The following is an 8,198-nucleotide window of genomic DNA, read 5'->3' as shown; positions in this document are numbered from 1 at the left end:
ACGCATGTATGAGAATCAGACAAATAGCTTATATAGGGGAGGTGTTGGGTTTGATGGGTCGACTCCCCTGGTTGTGCGCATTGCGCCAACCTCAAAGACCCTGCATTGCGGATGAAGTCGAAAGTCAGAGTTTGGTGTGCTACAAGGTGTGGTCGAAGGTGCTCACCTAGGTGTGCACCTTTGGAGCGCAGGAAAAGTGCCCTCCAAAAGTGCGCACCTTTGGAGTGCACAAAAGTGCCCTCCAAAAGTGCGCACCTTTGGAGCGCACAAAAGTGCCCTCCAAAAAGTGCCCTCCAAAAGTGCGCACCTTTGGAGCGCACAAAAGTGCCCTCCAAAAAGTGCCCTCCAAAAGTGCGCACCTTTGGAGTGCAGAAAAGTGCCCTCCAAAAAGTGCCCTCCAAAAGTGTGCACCTTTGGAGTGCACAAAAGTGCCCTCCAAAAGTGCGCACCTTTGGAGCGCAGAAAAGTGCCCTCCAAAAAGTGCCCTCCAAAAGTGCGCACCTTTGGAGCGCAGAAAAGTGCCCTCCAAAAAGTGCCCTCCAAAAGTGCGCACCTTTGGAGCGCAGAAAAGTGCCCTCCAAAAAGTGCCCTCCAAAAGTGCGCACCTTTGGAGCGCAGAAAAGTGCCCTCCAAAAAGTGCCCTCCAAAAGTGCGCACCTTTGGAGCGCACAAAAGTGCCCTCCAAAAAGTGCCCTCCAAAAGTGCGCACCTTTGGAGCGCACAAAAGTGCCCTCCAAAAGTGCGCACCTTTGGAGCGCACAAAAGTGCCCTCCAAAAGTGCGCACTTTTGGTGCGCACCAAGGCGCTGGTTCGGTCGTTGCAGGCGAGTTCGGAAGTTGGGGTCGATGTCCTGAGCGGAGGTGCAAACTACACAGGTGTCGGAATCGGACAAATAGCTTATATAGGGGAGGTGTATGCTTCGATGGGTCGACTCCCCAGGTTGAGCGCACCGCGCCAACCTCAAAGACCCTACGGTATGGATGAAGTCGGAAGTTGGGTCCGATGACCGATTCGATTAGTAGGTATGCTCATGAGGTCGGAATTTGGGTCCGATGACCTGCCATGTGCAGGAAGGCGAATGTTGGCACTGTGCGTTGCAAGGTGCACACCAAGGTGCTGGTGCGGTCTTTTTAGTCGAGTTCGGAAGTTGGGGTCGATGTCCTGATCGGAGGTGCAAGCTACACAGGTGTGGGAATCGGACAAATAGCTTATATAGGGGAGGTGTATGCTTCGTTGGGTCGACTCCCCGGGTTGAGCGCACCGCGCCAACCTCAAAGACCCTACGGTATGGATGAAGTCGGAAGTTGGGTCCGATGACCGATTCGATATGTAGGCATACTCGCGAGGTCGGAATTTGGGTCCGATGACCTGCCATGTGCAGGAAGGCGAATGTTGGCACTGTGCGTTGCAAGGTGCGCACCAAGGCGCTGGTTCGGTCGTTGCAGGCGAGTTCGGAAGTTGGGGTCGATGTCCTGATCGGAGGTGCAAACTACACAGGTGTGGGAATCGGACAAATAGCTTATATAGGGGAGGTGTATGCTTCGTTGGGTCGACTCCCCGGGTTGAGCGCACCGCGCCAACCTCAAAGACCCTACGGTATGGATGAAGTCGGAAGTTGTGTCCGATGACCGATTCGATATGTAGGCATACTCGCGAGGTCGGAATTTGGGTCCGATGACCTGCCATGTGCAGGAAGGCGAATGTTGGGACTGTGCGTCGCAAGGTGCGCACCAAGGCGCTGGTGCCGTCGTTGCAGTCGAGTTCGGAAGTTGGGGTCGATGTCCTGGTCAGAGGTGCAAACTACACAGGTGTGGGAATCGGACAAATAGCTTATATAGGGGAGGTGTATGCTTCGATGGGTCGACTCCCCGGGTTGAGCGCACCGCGCCAACCTCAAAGACCCTACAGTATGGATGAAGTCGGAAGTTGGGTCCGATGACCGATTCGATACGTAGGCATATTGGCGAGGTCTGAATTTGTGTCCGATGACCTGCCATGCGCAGGAAGGCGGAATTTGGGTCCGATGACCGAGTTGATGGCGTGCCATGCGCAGAAAGGCGGAATTTGGGTCCGATGACCGAGTTGATGTTGATGGCCCGCCATGCACAGGAAGGCGGAATTTGGGTCCGATGACCGATTTGAAGGCGTGCCATGCGCAGAAAGGCGGAGTTTGGGTCCGATGACCGAGTTGATATTGATGGCCCGCCATGCGCAGGAAGGCGGAATTTGGGTCCGATGACCTGACATACGCATGGAGTCCGACTCGGGGGCCGATGTTCGATTCGATGACTTGCATTGTGGGTAAAGTCGGAAGTTGTGGTCTTTGACCCGATTCGATGACCAGACTTCGGCTGCTTGAGAATCGGACAAATAACTTATATAGGGGAGGTAGTGTTCTCGAGCATCCTCCCCCCGTGCCCGTTTATGTCGATTGATGCTGGTGCTCGACTGGTTGGAGCGCTCGGATGCAAAAATCTTGCACCAGGATTTATCGATTGTGATGGACACGGCAAGTCTCCTGATTGCTATGCAGGAGCTCATCGTGAATCTCTATGCGGCCTTGGTATGGACTCGACCTGCGGAATGGTTCGGCAATGGTAGTCGCTCCAACACGTCCTTGCAATGGCCACAGAGGTGATTCGACTAGAGCTCCAGTCTAGCTTTTGGGTTGCTTGGCGGACTGGTATAGCCGCGATCGAGTTCCGGCCATGAACGTTTTAGATAGCTCTTGGGCTTTCTGGGACGGAAGTCGGAAGTTTGGGCTGTTGTCCGATTTGATGACCATTCTTCGGATGTGTGAGAATCGGACAAATAACTTATATAGGGGACTGTGTTGTCTCACGCAGCCCCCTCCGTGCCCCTCTATCTCGACCGATGTTGGTGCTTGAAAGGGTTGGGATCGCTCGGATTTATAAACGTGCACCACCATTTGTCGAGTGTGAGGGACGCGGCAGGTCTCCTAAATGCTATACGGGCGCTCTCTGAGAATCTCTATCCGGCCTCGACACAGACTAGTCTTGCTGAATGGTTTGGCACTGGTAGTCGATCCAACACGTCGTTGTTGTGGCCGCCTAGGCGATTCGATTCGAGCCCCCGTCTAGCTTTTGGGTTGCTTGGCGGATTTTGCCCTATCCGCAAGTGAGCTCGGTCCCTAAACGTTCGAGAAACCCGATTGCTATGCGCCGACTCTCTTTCTTGCGAGCCTCCATCTAGCTTTTGGGTCTCTACGGAACGGAAGTCGGAATCTGGGACCGTTGTTTGATTCGACGAGGCAGACTACGGTTGTGCGAGAATCGGACAAATAACTTATATAGGGGAGGTGTTGACTGGAGCATTCTCCCCCGTGCCCCTCTAACTCGACCAATGCTGGCGCTCGAACGGTGGTAGCGCTCGGATTTTCGTTGAGCGCCAGCATTGGTCGATTTAGAGGGGCATGCGAGATTCCCGAATGCTATGCGAGGGCTCTAACGGAAATGTCTATTGGTTTCGGTATGGATGCAATTGCGAGTGGTTCGGCAAAGGTAGTCGTTCCGATGCGTCCATGTCGTGGCCAAATCGATAATTCGATTTGAGCCCTCGTATAGCATTTGGGTCTCTCGATGTGATTCCGCATTCCAGTCCCTTTGGGCACTGCTTGAGCCGCATCCCAGGGGGTTCCCTTCCCAATAATCTGCCTCGCAACCCGATTGCTATGCGGTGAGGCTCCTCGGCCGCCTCGGAACTATCTGTGTATCAGACGCATCGCGGGATAAGGGGTTGGCAACGGTAGTCGCCCCAAGCGCGTCCGATGCTTGGACCATTCCGAGGCGGCCCTGAAGCCTCTTCCGTCTAGCCGTTGGGTCCTTCTCGCCGCATCCCTTGCCTCGCACCCCGATTGCTATGCGGTGAGGCTCCTCGGCCGCCTTGGAACTATCTGTGTATCGGACGCGTCGCGGGATAAGGGGTTGTCACTGGTAGTCGCCCCAAGCGCGTCCGATGCTTGGACCATTCCGAGGCGGCCCTGAAGCCTCTTCCGTCTAGCCGTTGGGTCCTTCTCGCCGCATCCCTCGCCTCGCACCCCGATTGCTATGCGGTGAGGCTCCTCGGCCGCCTTGGAACTATCTGTGTATCGGACGCATCGCGGGATAAGGGGTTGTCACTGGTAGTCGCCCCAAGCGCGTCCGATGCTTGGACCATTCCGAGGCGGCCCTGAAGCCTCTTCCGTCTAGCCGTTGGGTCCTTCTCGCCGCATCCCTCGCCTCGCACCCCGATTGCTATGCGGTGAGGCTCCTCGGCCGCCTTGGAACTATCTGTGTATCGGACGCGTCGCGGGATAAGGGGTTGTCACTGGTAGTCGCCCCAAGCGCGTGCGATGCATGGACCATTCCCAGGCGGCCCTGAAGCCTCTTCCGTCTAGCCGTTGGGTCCTTCTCGCCGCATCCCTCGCCTCGCACCCCGATTGCTATGCGGTGAGGCTCCTCGGCCGCCTTGGAACTATCTGTGTATCGGACGCGTCGCGGGATAAGGGGTTGTCACTGGTAGTCGCCCCAAGCGCGTCCGATGCTTGGACCATTCCGAGGCGGCCCTGAAGCCTCTTCCGTCTAGCCGTTGGGTCCTTCTCGCCGCATCCCTCGCCTCGCACCCCGATTGCTATGCGGTGAGGCTCCTCGGCCGCCTTGGAACTATCTGTGTATCGGACGCGTCGCGGGATAAGGGGTTGTCACTGGTAGTCGCCCCAAGCGCGTCCGATGCTTGGACCATTCCGAGGCGGCCCTGAAGCCTCTTCCGTCTAGCCGTTGGGTCCTTCTCGCCGCATCCCTCGCCTCGCACCCCGATTGCTATGCGGTGAGGCTCCTCGGCCGCCTTGGAACTATCTGTGTATCGGACGCATCGCGGGATAAGGGGTTGTCACTGGTAGTCGCCCCAAGCGCGTCCGATGCTTGGACCATTCCGAGGCGGCCCTGAAGCCTCTTCCGTCTAGCCGTTGGGTCCTTCTCGCCGCATCCCTCGCCTCGCACCCCGATTGCTATGCGGTGAGGCTCCTCGGCCGCCTTGGAACTATCTGTGTATCGGACGCGTCGCGGGATAAGGGGTTGTCACTGGTAGTCGCCCCAAGCGCGTCCGATGCTTGGACCATTCCCAGGCGGCCCTGAAGCCTCTTCCGTCTAGCCGTTGGGTCCTTCTCGCCGCATCCCTCGCCTCGCACCCCGATTGCTATGCGGTGAGGCTCCTCGGCCGCCTTGGAACTATCTGTGTATCGGACGCGTCGCGGGATAAGGGGTTGTCACTGGTAGTCGCCCCAAGCGCGTCCGATGCTTGGACCATTCCGAGGCGGACCTGAAGCCTCTTCCGTCTAGCCGTTGGGTCCTTCTCGCCGCATCCCTCGCCTCGCACCCCGATTGCTATGCGGTGAGGCTCCTCGGCCGCCTTGGAACTATCTGTGTATCGGACGCGTCGCGGGATAAGGGGTTGTCACTGGTAGTCGCCCCAAGCGCGTCCGATGCTTGGACCATTCCGAGGCGGCCCTGAAGCCTCTTCCGTCTAGCCGTTGGGTCCTTCTTGCCGCATCCCTCGCCTCGCACCCCGATTGCTATGCGGTGAGGCTCCTCGGCCGCCTTGGAACTATCTGTGTATCGGACGCGTCGCGGGATAAGGGGTTGTCACTGGTAGTCGCCCCAAGCGCGTCCGATGCTTGGACCATTCCGAGGCGGCCCTGAAGCCTCTTCCGTCTAGCCGTTGGGTCCTTCTCGCCGCATCCCTCGCCTCGCACCCCGATTGCTATGCGGTGAGGCTCCTCGGCCGCCTTGGAACTATCTGTGTATCGGACGCATCGCGGGATAAGGGGTTGTCACTGGTAGTCGCCCCAAGCGCGTCCGATGCTTGGACCATTCCGAGGCGGCCCTGAAGCCTCTTCCGTCTAGCCGTTGGGTCCTTCTCGCCGCATCCCTCGCCTCGCACCCCGATTGCTATGCGGTGAGGCTCCTCGGCCGCCTTGGAACTATCTGTGTATCGGACGCGTCGCGGGATAAGGGGTTGTCACTGGTAGTCGCCCCAAGCGCGTCCGATGCTTGGACCATTCCGAGGCGGACCTGAAGCCTCTTCCGTCTAGCCGTTGGGTCCTTCTCGCCGCATCCCTCGCCTCGCACCCCGATTGCTATGCGGTGAGGCTCCTCGGCCGCCTTGGAACTATCTGTGTATCGGACGCGTCGCGGGATAAGGGGTTGTCACTGGTAGTCGCCCCAAGCGCGTCCGATGCTTGGACCATTCCGAGGCGGCCCTGAAGCCTCTTCCGTCTAGCCGTTGGGTCCTTCTCGCCGCATCCCTTGCCTCGCACCCCGATTGCTATGCGGTGAGGCTCCTCGGCCGCCTTGGAACTATCTGTGTATCGGACGCGTCGCGGGATAAGGGGTTGTCACTGGTAGTCGCCCCAAGCGCGTCCGATGCTTGGACCATTCCGAGGCGGACCTGAAGCCTCTTCCCTCTAGCCGTTGGGGCTTTCTCGCCGCATCTCTCGCCTCGCACCCCGATTGCTATTCGGTGAGGCTCCTCGGCCGCCTTGGAACTATCTGTGTATCGGACGCATCGCGGGATAAGGGGTTGGCAGTGGTAGTCGCCCCAAGCGCGTCCGATGCTTGGACCATTCCGAGGCGGCCCTGCAGCCTCTTCCGTCTAGCCGTTGGGGCCATCTCGCTGCATCCCCCACCTCGCACCACGATTGCTATGCGGTGAGGCTCCTTGGCCGCCTCGGAACTATCTGTGTATCGGACGCATCGCGGGATAAGGGGTTGTCACTGGTAGTCGCCCCAAGCGCGTCCGATGCTTGGACTATTCCGAGGCGGCCCTGCAGCCTCTTCCGTCTAGCCGTTGGGGCCATCTCGCCGCATCCCCCAGCTCCTCGGCCGCCTCGGAACTATCTGTGTATCGGACGCATCGCGGGATAAGGGGTTGGCAGTGGTAGTCGCCCCAAGCGCGTTCGATGCTTGGACTATTCCGAGGCGGCCCCGCAGCCTCTTCCGTCTACCCTTTGGGGCCATCTCGCCGCATCCCTCGCCTCGCACCCCGATTGCTATGCGGTGAGGCTCCTCGGCCGCCTGGGAACTATCTTCGTATCGGATGCATCGCGGGATAAGGGGTTGTCACTGGTAGTCGCCCCAAGCGCGTCCGATGCTTGGACTATTCCGAGGCGGCCCTGTGGCCTCTTCCGTCTAGCCGTTGGGGCCATCTCGCCGCATCCCTCACCTCGCACCCCCATTGCTATGCGGTGAGGCTCCTCGGCCGCCTTGGAACTGTCTTCGTATCGGAAGCATCGCGGGATAAGGGGTTGTCACTGGTAGTCGCCCCAAGCGCGTCCGATGCTTGGACTATTCCGAGGCGGCCCTGCAGCCTCTTCCGTCTAGCCGTTGGGGCCATCTCGCCGCATCCCCCACCTCGCACCCGGATTGCTATGCGGTGAGGCTCCTCGGCCGCCTTGGAACTATCTTCGTATCGGACGCATCGCGGGATAAGGGGTTGTCACTGGTAGTCGCCCCAAGCGCGTCCGATGCTTGGACTATTCCGACGCGGCCCTGTGGCCTCTTCCGTCTAGCCGTTGGGGCCATCTCGCCGCATCCCCCACCTCGCACCCCGATTGCTATGCGGTGAGGCTCCTCGGCCGCCTTGGAACCATCTTCGTATCGGACGCATCGCGGGATGAGGGGTTGTCACTGGTAGTCGCCCCAAGCGCGTCCGATGCTTGGACCATTCCGAGGCGGCCCTGAAGCCTCTTCCGTCTAGCCGTTGGGGCCTTCCCGCCCCATCCCTCGCCTCGCACCCCCGATTGCTATGCGGTGAGGCTCCTCGGCCGCCTTGGAACCATCTGTGTATCGGACGCATCGCGGGATAAGGGGTTGGCACTGGTAGTCGCCCCAAGCGCGTCCGATGCTTGGAGCATTCCGAGGTGGCCCTGAAGCCTCTTCCGTCTAGCCGTTGGGGCCTTCCCGCCCCATCCCTCGCCTCGCACCCCGATTGATATGCGGTGAGGCTCCTCGGCCGCCTTGGAACTATCTGTGTATCGGACGCATCGCGGGATAAGGGGTTGGCACTGGTAGTCGTCCCAATCGCGTCCGATGCTTGGACCATTCCGAGGCGGCCCTGCAGCCTCTTCCGTTTAGCCGTCGGGGCCTTCCCGCCGCATCCCTCGCCTCGCATCCCGATTCCTATGCGGTGAGTCTTCTCGGCCG

The sequence above is a fragment of the Cryptomeria japonica genome, unplaced genomic scaffold, assembly GCF_030272615.1.
Source record: "Cryptomeria japonica unplaced genomic scaffold, Sugi_1.0 HiC_scaffold_34, whole genome shotgun sequence".
Taxonomy (NCBI): Eukaryota; Viridiplantae; Streptophyta; class Pinopsida; order Cupressales; family Cupressaceae; genus Cryptomeria; species Cryptomeria japonica.
The sequence above is the reverse complement of the archived record's forward strand: the minus strand, read 5'-3'. Positions refer to the sequence as shown.